Source organism: Schistocerca piceifrons, chromosome 3 (genome assembly GCF_021461385.2).
Source record: "Schistocerca piceifrons isolate TAMUIC-IGC-003096 chromosome 3, iqSchPice1.1, whole genome shotgun sequence".
NCBI lineage: Eukaryota > Metazoa > Arthropoda > Insecta > Orthoptera > Acrididae > Schistocerca > Schistocerca piceifrons.
In genome coordinates, this window is record NC_060140.1 from 221,292,258 (window position 1) to 221,306,214 (window position 13,957).

At 39.0% G+C, this 13,957-nt stretch overlaps 1 protein-coding gene across 1 annotated transcript in view; it reads right to left on the bottom strand.

The window, feature by feature from the left end:
* Positions 1–13,957, bottom strand: part of LOC124788530 (sodium channel protein Nach-like) — a 173,223-nt gene that overhangs the window by 81,380 nt on the left and 77,886 nt on the right. The window lies entirely within an intron of this gene.

Consider the following 13,957-nt stretch of genomic DNA (forward strand, 5'->3'; position numbering starts at 1 on the left):
CGCGATTAAGGCGCTCAGTCCGGAACCGCGTGACTGCTACGGTCGCAGGTTCGAATCCTGCCTCGGGCATGGATGTGTGTGATGTCCTTAGGTTAGTTAGGTTTAAGTAGTTCTAAGTTCTAGGTGACTGATGACCACAGAAGTTAAGTCTCATAGTGCTCAGAGCCATTTGAACCATTACATTCCATAGGGGTTCAGTACGATAGAAGCCCTGCAGTGTCTGAAAGCAGGGTTGAGATGCTCAGGGAGTGGCAGCAGTGGCCAGATTTGTCAGGAATGTCGTCTTGGTGCTCATCGCATTGCGAACCGTCGTTTTTTCCCTCGAAATATGTGGAAATCAACGCACCAAAGGGAGGAGTGGTTTCAATGATGCCCTTCATGCTACCCACTGAGGCCTTTTCGTGTCGATTCTGAGCGACGGTGCGCCTGAAATGTTTTCCCGGCCACCCATACAAAGACCGTGGTGTTTCAACGCTGGATGTTGCGGCTGCTACCTCCATCACACAGGTGTCCAAAGCAGGGATGAAATGTATGTAAGAGAAGGTGGAACGACCTTCCCATTGTGTGACAGATTCTCGACTCAGGTAGACCCATATCTTTGGTCAGTGAAATTGCATTCAACAGATGTACAAAGACGACAGACTGTCCTAGATTACATTTATGCAAAATGCAAAAGTGTTGATGTGCAACATCGGACTTGTTCTGATTTCACATGTCATGGACAAAAATTTCGAATGCGTTTCGTAGTTGTACAGTTTTTGTCGACAGGAATGATATTGGGAGTAGACTTTTTAAATGGATATAAAACAATTTTGAATTTTAATGACACTGAGACAAAATTAGAAGCTGAAGGCAAGTCAATTATTCTGAAATTTGAAGATTGGATCTCGAGAGAAGATGAGGAAGTGAATCGCCTATGCTTTTTGGCAGACCATGAAACACAATTTTCACCAGAAGTTTTTTATGAGTGACGACATCAGAAAAAAGATATACACAGTTTGATTCAAGATCTATGACCCACAGAGCTATGCTGATGGGAGTTTAAGCTCCTGGCAGAGCCACCCAAGCCAGACAGGTCTCTTCAGCAGTGGTACACAACGTAGGGGGAAGGGGGCATGAAGAAGGGAGTTCCCAGGTGCAGGGAAGCCAAATCTCATATAGGAGACATTCTCGATAAAAAAAAACAAGAAAGGACACCCTACAAAACTTGGCAAGATGGATCCACAGCTGTAGTGAAAGCAACTATCTAAAGGAGACAACCCCAACAGAAAAATAGGTGTACTGGGACCCCTGAGATGGCAGTCCCACCACCTAGCTACCTTGGCTACAAGCTGGCGTCCTATAATGGGGGAATCATAATATTTCTCCGAATATCCAGAGAAGAAACCAAGCCAGACAGATTATGGCTTGACAAATTATTAAGGAGATGGAGCGGACCAAAAGGTCCAGTCATTGATGTAGATGTAGATTCAAGAGAAAACAAAGTAGAGCATTGCATTGACACAGACAGGAGGCATCTTTGTGACATTTTGCTTTCACACAAAATTTTTTTGATCACTGTACACGAATTATAAAAAGTTTACAGTACACAGTTCAGGTCAAAGATCACAACAAGTTTTGTGTTAAGGCATATGTTATTCCTGCATGCTACAGAGAACAAAGAAAGCTGAAATTCAGTCTGTGCTACAGCAAGGTGTCATAGAACCAGCAGTTAATTTATGCAATAGTCCACTGAATACAGTAGAAAAAAAGATAGACTCGTGCTAGATTCAAGACAAATTAACACCATTATCTTACCTGAGACAAATATCAAACCTTAGGTGAATTGATTCAGAATTTTTATGGTGTGCAGATTATATCTTTGGTCGACCTGACACAAGTTTCTGGCAAATAGAATAACTCCCAGAGTGTAGAAAACATACTCCCAGAGTGTAGAAAACATGCTCCGTTTCCCTGTTTTGGGGTATGCTATCAGTTTCAGAAATTACCATTTGGTTTTAACATTTCTTCTGCAACCTTCATTTGCAGATTAATCCCCATCTTATTCGAGTACAATATATGACACGTTACTTCATATGCTGATGACATACTCATAGCTGAACATAACTGTGTACTCAACATTTTTTATAGATTTTTGAAGAATCAGGAACTACTATCAATCCGGAAAAATCAGAATCCAGGAAGGTCAGACTAAAGTTTCTAGGACACATGAACTCATCTAGAGGAATAGAGCCCAACGTCGAAAAACGTGAAGCAGTCAGAGTCACTCCAGTTCATACTACCAAAAGATGAGTTTGTAGCTTCCTTTGCTTAATAAACTTTCATAGTTGAATCTTTAGTATGAAAATTACTGTCATCCCAAAGCTTTGTTCTCTTATTGGTAAAAATACAGTATGGCATTGGAATGAACTGGCGAAAGAAGAGTTCCTAAATTTAAAGGATGCACTTCTGAATACTCCAATTCTTGCACGCTCAGACTTGTCATGCGGATTTTGTTTGGTGACAGATTCTTCAAAGAGCGGGTTAGGTCCTCATCTCTTCCAGAATTTGAGGAATCTGATGTCATAGTGCGCAGAATTATAGGTTTTGCTAGCTGGCTTCTAACGGAAACAGAAAGAAAGTATTAGTTAATAGAACTTGAAGCTCTACCAGTCATTTGGACATTTTCCCTAACTCCGTTTTTTCTCGTTTGGTAAACACGCCAAAGTCTTCACAGATCATGGTGCACTACAATTTTTAATCTCTTCAAAACTGAAACGTGGCAGATTAAAATGTTGGGCAGTGTATCTTCAAGATCTCCGTTTTATTGTAGTTCATATTCCTCGCTCACAAAATGTTGTCGCTGACGTTTTATCTCGTGAATCAATTGGCTTAGAAAAAAGCAGTAGAGAAACGAAAGTTGCGAAAAATTTCAATATACTTTATATGCAGAAAGTTGCCTTTGGGAATTTAATTGTTTCCTCTTTAAAAAATATTGCACAGGAACAGCATAAGGAACCCATGTGAAGAGACCTGGAGAATAAGTGTCACGACAAAACAAACACAGCGACAAGACACTATTACTTTGTAGTTGAGAACATTCTCTTTAAGCGATGTAATATCAACGATTCACTTTTTTAAGTATTCCTGATGATTTCCTAAACAAACTAATTTGGTACACGAAACTCAGTTACCTTCATTTTGGATCATGTGAGTGTTCAACAAACTCTCCACAATCTGATACTCGAATGAGATCGAAAAGAAAATCAGAAAAGTTTTATCTGTACGCAAACTGTGTCAGAAAGCAAAGCCATCTTCGGTTACACACCATGCTCCATATTTCAGATTATTCCTTCACAGTTAAAAGAAGTAGTAGCTGTAGATCTTCCAGGCGCACTCGCAAGAACTCAGAATAGATTTTCATACGTTTTTGTTGCTGTAGAGCTGACTTCCAAATTTGGCTTATTCACCCCATTACAGAGAGCCACTGGCAAAAGTGTATCACATGCCTTTGTACAGAATTTCCTAGGTGAAGTAGGATGTATTGAAAAGGTAATTTCGGACAGTGGTCCCCAATTTCAGCCAGGCATCTGGGCAAGAACTTCAAGAAATCACGAAATTAAACCCCTAGCTCACTCTCTCTCTCTCTCTCTCTCTCTATGGGGCATACGCTAATCCTTCTGTACAACTGATGCGAGAAATCAATAAATTAGATTATACTGTGACCGTAAACATCAGAATTGTGATAGGCATATACACATACTTCAGGGCTTTTCACAAGAACTGCCACATAATTCTACTTCATTGTGTCTGTTACTTGTACCTGCGAACGAACGGCCACCAGACTGAATCAGAGAGCTTGTACTATTCCCTAACTCAAACAAACTGCGTCACGAAGAGGTGATAGAGTTAGTAATAGGTATCATCAAGAAAGCTGCCGAGCGAAGGAAAAGCCGCAACACGCTAATGTAAATGTCAAAAAGCTATACTTTGGTCAGAAAGTACTTGTGACATCCCATCCACTGTCACACAAGAATATGCATCTAAGTCATAAGTTCGTCTTGGTGTGCAATGGACCTTACAGAATTCATCATCGAATATCACATGACAATGCAGTAGAAGTGCAAACAATACTTACTAAGAACATTAAATGACTCCATCAAACAACACATATCAAACCATTTGTAGAATAATGATATTTATATTTTTCTCAGATATGGTTGTGTCGATAACTACCTTGAATCGTTATTGGTATGACATACATTTTGTAGATGTTATGTTCTTTATGAAATTTTGTGACCTTTTTTCTGTATATGACATATGAGGGCATTATACTACTGAAGTATGTATTTTTTCTTTTGTGACTAAATACATACCTTTTTGTCTTCAGGTCAGATTATGACAGATATGGTGATATACATATGAATTAAAAAGAATTTGGTTACTATGCATATCTTGCAGATTTATGAGACATATTTGCATGTGGGAATGCACTGCTGGATAAAATGTTTTTTTTTTCATACTATATGATGACATTAGACAGAGATAGAAAACATGAATTCGAAGACTACTGATTGAAATGCAGATGTATTTTTGTGATAAAATGAGTATTTTAATGGACAATAAGCTACTAATTCACAATGATTTCCCCTTTTTTACATTTCTAGCATTAATTAATTAATTTTCTTTCCATGAATTAGGTTGATGTTGTGAAATGTATATAATTTTGTTGCATGATATGAGCATTGCTTAACATAGCTATTGCAGTACATAAAATTTTGCGTTACGCAACTGCTGATGCACGAACATACCTTTTGACACTGACTTTTTAGGGACTTTGTGATGATACTTGTATCTTGCATTTTTTTGATTCTGTACTATGGTCTTGTTGCTGCATTTGTTTTGATGAAACTTTTTGCATATAATTTGTCTTAGCTTAAGAATGTGTACATCATGTTGTTTATTGGTTTACCATAATGATATTTTGCTCCATATGCGTAAGATGACATACTTTGTTGCTTTGCCTTTCTTATGAAACATCTGTCATGTTCATTTGTTTGTGATAAGAAACTTGGCTGCATTGACTTTCTGGTGAAATGTTTTTGTAATTATATACTTATCATGACATCTATAGTTTTATGAGAGCTCACTTAAAATAAGCATTTACTATTAGAGGTTATAAATAAGGTAAATGTCACAGATAATAAGAATATTACAAAAATTGTGTAAAGGAAGACAGTAAATTGAGAACATAATAGGAGCATCTAGAAATGAAAAAGAAATGAGTACAGATAAATGGAAGTAGTAAAATGTGTGTGTTGGCAAGTAGAACAAATTTGAATATATGTTTTGGTTGAAGAAAGATGTTGATTGCAATGTGAAAATATAAATGTGTATGAGAAGGTTGAAAATGTTTACATTAAGTGATTATGATGACGTGATAACGAAATATTTGAAGGAAGTTTAAATTTGATGGTGTTGTCAAACAATCTGACATGAAATGTATTATTATGTGAATATGATGTTTTTGGCAGGTAACGGACACGATGTTTTTTGGCATGTAAATTGACATTAAATGCATTATGTGAATGCGATGAATTTGGCACGTAAATTGAAATAAAAGATACGAGAAAAGTACGAAGTTTCAGCGAAAATGTAAGTTCATGAAGTATGCATACATTACAGAGATTAGTACACCTATTAGTATAATATAGTAGCATATGACAAGGACAAAATAGCACAAAGACTGACAGACTTTGACTTTGAAGTGCACTCAGTTTCATTTCCTTTTCCTATACATGAAATCTGACACATTTGTTTGCATGTCCTTTATTTCCAGTGTGCGTTTTTCATGATGTATTTTTATTACCACTGTTCCTATGTTTTACATGTCAGTCGTTAGTTCAGTATAATCAGACTTTTCTGAGTGCTTAGGTAACATAAGCTCTATTCTTGTCTGCACAGCAAATTTTTTTGCACACTTTTTTGGCCATTTGTCATTCAAAGATGGTTTTCGTCAGTTTCTCCACTTGTTAAATTTTACTTCTGTATCTTGCACAGAATACTGCATAATTATTAATGTCTATAGATGTTTCCTGATCACAGTGATTGCTGTAATGCACAAATATTCATATTTTGTACTTGTAAGATTCATTTTACATTTTCATGCATCATTTCACATCTTTGCTAGGAATAAGGTCATACTTTTACTACATGTGAAAGCTTCATATTGCTTTTGTTTTTTCACATAGATATTCATAGGTCATTTCATAGAGAGTTCATTTCAGATTTTTGTTATATTTTGTAAAAGAAATCTATTGATTCAACGAAGTATCCAAGGATTTAACTAATTTCTGCACACACTTAAAGGAAATAGTAGAAGTGAGTGTGAAGATATCTACAAATCGACATATGAGTTGTCGGTGGAAAATTGATTCCCTGAGTCTGCTCATATTTAAATTTACATTTACTACCAATATTCAGTCTGTGATGGACATTAATTGCCTTTCTGAACCTAACTTTGATATAACTCCATCAACACTTCAAGAAATGTGTTAACAGAGTGCTAGCCGCAGTCCATTTCTTAGCCGTAGGATTAAGGACAAGAGATATTAAACAGTATCTTCGTTGGTGCTAAGCGATGCAGTATTTTACCTTCCATTCTATTCCTGTGTTGGTCTCAGGATCAATAATATGAGACATTAAAGCAAAACTTCCATGGTTACAATTGACGCAAAATTTATATACAATATAAAAATATCAAAAAATAGTGTATATGCCTCCTCCCTGTGCAATGACCATCTGCATATGTAAAACTAAACTCAGAGTATTCTCTTGTATATTTCATAACCTGAAGTCCTAACACTTGTAATGTTATTTATAACTGTAGCTTACTGTATTAACTTAATTGAATTTTTTTAGAAAACAGTTCATTCTCATCGCCCCACCACATCTAAGACAACCCATATAAAAATATTTTGTGACTGACAGGGGAAATGCAAGGTTTTCATATATTTCCTGTCACTCAGCGTGCTGCACAACTAGTGGATAAGATCCCAGACTGTGTCAAATTTAATATGTGGTACGCTTGGTCGCTAGACAAGTGTGAGCGCTGGGGCATTCTTATTTGAGCCATAGTAGCGAGCAATTGAGATTTTAGAGAAGGAGATTTGATATTTTTGAATCAGAGAGAAATTATCTGGGATATTTTATTATGGAGATGAAGACTTGTTTGTAAATGTACGTTATTGATTTATTGATGGAGAAGATTCCTTTTGGAGGAATTTTTCAAGGTAGCCAATGTATGCGCAAGAATGAAATGTTTGTTTGTCAGAGCTATTAATTACAGGAAATCTTTGTTACTTAGACGACTGACAATATTCCTGAGGAGTGTTAATCTGATCTCTTTGCTTTCATTATGTCACAAACAAAGAAATTGGTATTGTGTATTGTGAAAATTTCGTAACTGTTAGGCTCTTTATATGTTGTACTGCCTTTTTTGACAATAGTCAGAGTTTAATTTTTCACGAAATACTTCCTTTAAAGTAAAAACCCCCTCCATCATTCTTAGTAAAGCTTCGGATATTTAGTCGCCTGTGAACTGCACCTTACGCCTCACAAAGCCACATATAGTTTTGTGCCAAGCAAAAAAAATGTTTGCAGTGGGAAGTCTATTTTTATCTTTAGCTGCTGCATCTGATGATTGCTATTTGCTTTGGAGAACGTCGGTACACTGGACACAAACCAGCATGCTTAGCATGGGTATGGTAATTTTATTTCAGGGCAGCTCTCAATTTACTTTCATATGGGGAAATTGTTCGTAGCCAGAATTATCACGTGTTTTGCTAAGCAAGCAGATTAACTTACAGTGAACAGTGTAGGTTATCTCAAACATTTATTTTTGTTCTGAGTAGAGCAGTATCTTATTTTTGTTGACATTTTAAGCCAGAAATGTACTTCATGTCACGCAACTTCCATAATGTACTTCAGTATTGAGTTTCAATTAAATAGCTTTGACGGAGTACACATTTACTTGCTTTTGGCATTTAAGTGGATTAGTTTTTATTATTACAAATTCAGTTTTTCACTATGTTTAAAATGTTCAAATGTGTGTGAATTCCTAAGGGGCCAAACTGCTGAGGTCATCGGTCCCTAGACTTACACACTACTTAAACTAACTTATGCTAATAACACCACACACACCCATGCCCGAGGGAGGAGTCGAACCTCCGGCGGGAGGGGCCACGCAATCCATGACATGGCACCTCAAACCGCAGTGTTCACATGCGTAACACTGCACCAGTAACGGTCAAATTTTACTCAGCAGTTGATTACGATATGTAAAGCACACGTTATATGAAGAGAAAGTTTTTGAGAAAGTAACATTTAATATTTTCATTTATAGACAAATTTTTATAGAAAGCTTACAAATAAACTTCTACTGCTGGCTGGCTGGAAGTGGAATTCCACAAAGTGTATCAAACACTGTCCCTTCGTCTGCTATACGCCGATGTTCAAATAATAATTCAAGAAAATGAAGATAATCGTCACAGAGTGGTTTATCACCAAAATTTTTGGATTCTGAATATAAAATGAACGCTTTCGTTAATAAAACGAAATATGTGTCATTTACAGAAAAATCGGATATAAGATCTAAAATTATAGTAAATAATGGGACACTTGAACAGAAAACCTTTTAGTGTCGCGGTCGTGACAAAGGACGAAATTTTGACAGTGAAATTGATAACAAGATATTAAAATGTAACGCAACCTATGGAATTATTGGAAATATGCTACCAAAATAAATGCCCCAAAATAAACACCGATGAAGTTAACGATAAAGTGCACACCACAGAAGTTCGGTGTAAAAATTAAGGGATGAGAATGAAGAGAAGCTGATTCAGTGCAAAAGAAGAAACATCTGTATAAAGAAATCATGGGAAAATGTTGATAAAATGCATGTTAATAGACTTCCGAATCAAATTCTTGATTGCAAGGTAAGGGGGAGGGACACGGAAGAGATGGCTTTACCATCAGCTCTTAGAACTGAAATCGGGACTCACATGGCCAAACTATGTTTCTCCAGTCGTCTAGGGTTCATCTGACGTGGTCATGAGCACAGGAGAGATGCAGGCGAGGTCGTGCTATTACCAAAGGCACTCGCGTCGGTCGTCTGCTGCCATTAACGCCGAATTTTGCCGCACTGTCCTTGCGGATACGTTTGTCGTATGTCCCACGTTAATTTCTGCAGTTACGTCGTGCATTGTTTTTTATTTGTCAGCTCTGACAACTGAAGCAAACGCTGCTGCTCTAGATCGTTAAGTGAAGACCGTCAGCCACTGCGTTGTCTGTGGTTAGAAAGCTGGTATTACTCGCACGCTCTTGACACTCTGGATCTCGGAATACTGAGTTCCCTAATGATTTCCGAAATGGAAAGTGCCATGCGTCCAGCTCCAATTACCATTCCGCGTTCAAAATTTGTCCGGTCATATTTACGTTTGTCCGTCATATTTACGTTGGAAACTTTTTCACATGAATCACCTGAGTAGAAATGACAGCTCTGCCAATGCACTGTCCTCTGATACCCCGTGTATGCGTTACTGCAGTCATTTGTATACCGGGTGATCAAAAAGTCAGTATAAATTTGAAAACTTAATAAACCACGGAATAATGTAGATAGAGAGTTAAAAATTGACACACATGCTTGGAATGACATGGGGTTTTATTAGAACCAGAAAAACAAAAAACAAAAAACCAGAAAACAAAGTATTACTAGACGCGTGAAAGATCTCTTGCGCGCGTCGTTTGGTGATGATCGTGTGCTCAGTCGCCATTTTCGTCATGCTTGGCCTTCCAGGTCCTCAGACCTTAGTCCGTGCGATTATTGGCTTTGGGGTTACCTGAAGTCGCAATTGTATCTTGATCGACCAACATCTCTAGGGACGCTGAAAGACAACATCCGACGCCAATGCCTCACCATAACTCCGGACATGCTTTACAGTGCTGTTCACAACATTATTCCTCGACTACAGCTATTGTTGAGGAATGATGGTGGACATATTGAGCATTTCCTGTAAAGAACATCATCTTTGCTTTGTCTTACTTTGTTATCCTAATTATTACTATTCAGATGAAGCGCCATCAGTCGGACATTTTTTTTAACTTGTATTGTTTTGGTTCTAATAAAACCCCATGTCATTCCAAGCATGTGTGTCAATTTGTACCTCTCTATCGACATTATTCCGTGATTTATTCAGTTTTCAAATTTATACTGACTTTTGATCACCCAGTATGTGCTTAAAGCTATGCTATGACTTTGTCACCTCAGTTTGTGTATGAGTTTTTACTGTGTGCTACTGACGGCAATCCAAATCATTGCCCGTCCTATTCGGAACAAATTTTTACGAATCGTCAGTGAACAACGCGACTATCTGAGGCCCATATGGGGCATGTCCTCGTGGCACTTGATGTGACATGTATGCAACCTAGTTTCAGGGTTGAAACCGTCTAACGCACTTCTTACTTTTAAGAAAGAATAATTTAAGATGTAGTGAGTTACAGGAGGGACAGCAATCCTACATGTGTTTTTAGTTTTATGCTTCATCAAACTGTAAATAAGCAACACAGCTAGTTGTATTCAAGAATGTGTCCTAGAAGGGAGGCCCACTTGGATGTTCAATAACTTCGCTGAGCGTGTCGTCAGGATCCGTATGCCTAAGGAATTATTTGCATGTGATACAGAATTACACGTGAGCTTGACGGCACTGGAACAGATGCGTTAGGGCTGCAAAATTTCTCATTTGCTCTGACTTCCTGAGTATCCTCCAGTTTCTACCACATTTGTGTTGTCAGTGACAGTTCGAACGTTTTTACAACACAACTTTTATTGACGTGAGTCTACATGAAATGACTGAATAACGAGGAAAAGTCAGAATCCCAAAGCCAGTAAGAATTAACTAGTAGAGGCAACAAAAGATAACTTCTAAGTTTTCCACAAGAGTCCGTCGTAACACACATACATTTAATTCCAAGTCCTACTCAGATGTCGAAGACGTGGTCTTCCGTGGAGACGTCCTTGAGGTCGGTATTCGGCGTGAACTGACGCCCGGTGCTGGATCTAGCCTTCAAATAGTATTGGCCAGCCAATCAGATGTTGGTGGAGTAGTACTTCCTGCAGGCCATCTCGAACTCCCTCTGCAGGAAGTAGAACGCGGAATGTCTGTTTCCAAAACAGCCGATGTTTACCACTGCTTACGATTTTGGGCATAGGCAACCTCGTTCCTGTGTCGTGATAGATGTGTTGCCGGCCCGCTGAGACTACATTGGCGACAGCGTAACATTTGAACCTAATGGATGAAGTAATTTAAACTATCCAAGATGGCTTTCGGCAGATGCATCCATGGATGCATGCAGTGATAATTAGATGGTGTTATGTGCAGTCGACCTATATCAGTGGTTCTCAACCTTTATCAGGCCGTTACCCTTAAATGATCAAATATTAATCAATATAACGAACGAAGTTTAAATCCTAAATAAAATTTAGGTAGGAGAAAAATTAATGCTCCTACAGAAGACGTTATAGAAAGATAACTAATATTAAGCTAATGTTCAAACAAATTTAACTATCTTGTTATTTTATCCGTTCTCTTAAACCAAGAAATGACGATTCCACTAGACGACGGGTACAGCTTGTCTGTAATAATCGATTTATTACAGTTATTACGGTTATGTGGGCATTGTGAAGCACACTACGAGGTCATACCGTGTTTCGGTTTACTTTCTATTGCCATTATACTAGAAAATCTTGAAGTAAAGGACTTTGTATTCTCAAATATTTTTCTAATGTATAACAAAATAGCTTCGAAGTTTCTAAGATGTCGCAAATGATAAATCTTTTCTGGTTAAAAGTCGTCACAGGCGAAATGACTTGAAGTTATCCGTATGAACCTCCCACAGAACGACAAAGTGCAGAAATTCACACGAAAGATCAACGCTTTGACGACGTAACTGGCACTGAAGGCAATGTGACGCGCAAATCGACCAACATCCCAAATAAGGACTTTTCGAACAGGCTCAAAATGGCTCTGAGCGCTATGGGACTTAACATCTGAGGTCATCTGTCCCCTACAACTATTTAAACCTAACTAACCTAAGGACATCACACACATCCATGCCAGAGGCAGGATTCGAACCTGCGACCGGAGCGATCGCGCGGTTCCAGACTGAAGCGCCCAGAACCGCTCGGCCACACCGGCCGGCTTTTCGAACAGTTTCAAATGGTTGTACTAAGTGGGGAAAGACTGTGTCGAACACCTAAATTGTTAAGCCCACCATCTTAGATTCTCTCTATTCTGTATTAAACCAGTATCCAAACTTTTTGGACTGACTGTTGATGACAAGTGCTGGAAAGATGGCAGGCAAAATATATAATCAGGCGAGCAAAAACAATCGTGAGGCACTACACAAGAGGAAACTAATGAGTTCACGTTCGAAGCTGGTAATGCGTCTGAGACTGAAAGTTTAGAGTTGGCGTGTTTGACCAGTTTTGATTTATGGAAATGATACTTGGATTCCAAATTGAAAACCATTCAAAAACTGAGGGTCAGTGTCCAACGGAAATGTACACTATCTGATGAAGAGTACCCAAACACCACCATGCAAAGCGGAATTGGCTACTAGATAGTACGAGAGACGGACCTACCAATATACGCTACTGGCCATTAAAATTGCTACATCCCTGAGTCAACAGATGGGGACGTTTGCGAGACAACAACCATCTGCACGAACAGTTCGACGACGTTTGCAGCAGCATAGACTATCAGCTCGGAGACCATGGCTGAAGTAATCCTTGACATCGCTTTGAACAGGGAGAAGATGCTGTGATATGCAAATGATTAGCTTTTCAAAACATTCACACAATTCTGGCACCGGTGGCGACACCTACAACGTGTTGACATGAGGAAAGTTTCCAACCGATTTCTCATACACAAACAGCAGTTGACCGGCGATGCCTGGTGAAACGTTGTTGTGATGCCTCGTGTAAGGAGGAGAAATGCGTACCATCACGTTTCCGACTTTGATAAAGGTCGGATTGTAGGCTTTCGCCATTACGGTTTATCTATCGCGACATTGCTGCTCGCGTTGGTCGAGATCCAATGACTGTTAGCAGAATATGGAATCGGTGGGTTCAGGAGGGTAATACGGAACGCCGTGCTGGATACCAACGGCCTCGTATCACTAGTAGTCGAGATGACAGGCATATTATCCGCATGTCTGTAACGGATCGTGCAGCCACGTCTCGATCCCTGAGTCAACAGATGGGGACGTTTGCGAGACAACAACTATCTGCACGAGCAGTTCGACGACGTTTGCAGCAGCATAGACTATCAGCTCGGAGACCATGGCTGCGGTAATCCTTGACATCGCTTTGAACAGTGGGCGTTACATTTCAGATGTGTTACGACCCCTGGCTCTACCCTTCATTCGATCCCTGCGAAACCGTACATTTCATCATACTAATGCACGACCTCATGTTGCAGGTCCTGTACGGCCCTTTCTGGATACAGAAAATGTTAGACTGCTGCTCTGGCCAGCACATTCTTCTGATCTCTAACCAATTGAAACCGTCTGGTCAATGGTAGCCGAGCAACTGGCTCGTCACAATACGCCAGTCACTACTCAATGCCCAGGCGTATCAAGGCCGTTATTACGGCCAGAGGTGGTTGCTCTGGGTACTGATTTCTCAGGATCTATGCACCCAAATTGCGTGAAAATGTAATCACATGTCGGTTCTAGTATAATATATTTGTCTAATGAATACCCGTTTATGATCTGCATTTCTTCTTGGTGTAGAAATTTTAATGGCCAGTAGTGTAGAAGAAGGCATGGAGTATTGTGTTGTCAGTAGAAAAGTAGTAAAAGCAGAATGGGTCGGTCGGGAGTCCTCTATGACCTACCTAACAAATGCATCAGTGACATT